Genomic DNA, 1116 nt, shown 5'->3' on the forward strand with positions numbered 1-1116 from the left:
CGGGCGGCGGTGCCTGCTTATTTACGCTGGAGGCAGCCTGGAGAGACGCCGCCGCGGGCACCGAGAAGGACCCGCTCCCCTCCTTCGGATCCGCTGACGGCGGTGGCTGCACACACACGCGCGCACACACAAACACGCACATACACACAATTTTGTTTTAAATGAGGCCCGACTCCAGCGGACCTGCACCCCCACACACAACACCTGGGGCGCAGAAGCACACACAGCAGGTCTGTGTCCATGGAGCCACCTCTCCGCATCTGCAAATCCAAAAGTGAAATTAAACCTCCACCAACCTCCTCCTCCTCCTCCTCCTCCTCCCTCTCTACCTCCTCCTCCTCCTCGCAGCCTCAGCAGCCCCAGTAGCAGCAGCAACAGCAGCAGAACCTGCTTCCCCTAAAATCAGACGATCCATAATTGCGCCGACTGTTCCTCCAAAAATCGGTATTAATATTTATGAACCCCGGCATTTTGCGTCTGCAAAACATCGTGTCAAGGCATCAGGACACGCATACACACACGGCCCCCGACAGTCCCCAGAAACATGCCCTCGAGAGAAACACACGCACAGTCACAACTATTATTTGAAAAATGTTACCTCTCAGTGTGCTTTTTTCACGCTACCAATACAATTCCGCAAGGTATAAGTGTTGCTAGGGTGTGTGAAATGGAAATGAAAGCCCGTCAGTTGAATAATCGCAGGAGCAAAACTAAAAGTTACTCCCCGGCTTGCCTGAGAACAGTCCAGATCGAAAGCAAAACAAGGAGAGGAAACTGCGAAGAGCCGCGGCTGGAAATCCCCCCACCCCCCGCCCTCCTCCGGCCGCGCTCCCTCCCTCGCCTCCCCTCTCCGCCCTCCTCCCTCCGCCCTTCCTCCCCAGTGTTTGTTTCAAGCTTGTGCAACCAGGAGGTGGAGGCGGAGGGAGGGCGCGAGCGGCCCGGCCGGGAGGTGCGGAAGTTCGCCGCCGCAGCTCATTGGCGGGCAGCGCCGCTTTCATCATTTCTCGGAAAAGTCAATTTCATTTTCGCTTCCCCAGGTCGCGGCGGCGGGAGCAACAAGCAGCGGCTCGTGAGTCGGTGGCTCGCACCCAGGGGCGCCCGCACGCGCCGCTAGAG

At 58.2% G+C, this 1116-nt stretch overlaps 1 protein-coding gene across 3 annotated transcripts in view; it reads right to left on the bottom strand.

Moving 5' to 3' along the window:
- IRF2 (interferon regulatory factor 2) overlaps positions 1-800 on the bottom strand; it is an 86146-nt gene extending 85346 nt beyond the window's left edge. For 2 of the 3 annotated variants that reach the window (XM_012000156.1, XM_012000154.1), the window contains exon 1: positions 599-800. The gene's annotated coding sequence lies outside the window, so the exon portion shown is untranslated. Of the gene's footprint in view, positions 1-183; positions 258-598 lie in introns of those variants that run through there. The other variant, XM_012000155.1, reaches the window with a different exon arrangement.
- Between the last annotated feature and the right edge of the window lie 316 nt (positions 801-1116).

The sequence above is a fragment of the Mandrillus leucophaeus genome, unplaced genomic scaffold, assembly GCF_000951045.1.
Source record: "Mandrillus leucophaeus isolate KB7577 unplaced genomic scaffold, Mleu.le_1.0 Scaffold62, whole genome shotgun sequence".
Taxonomy (NCBI): Eukaryota; Metazoa; Chordata; class Mammalia; order Primates; family Cercopithecidae; genus Mandrillus; species Mandrillus leucophaeus.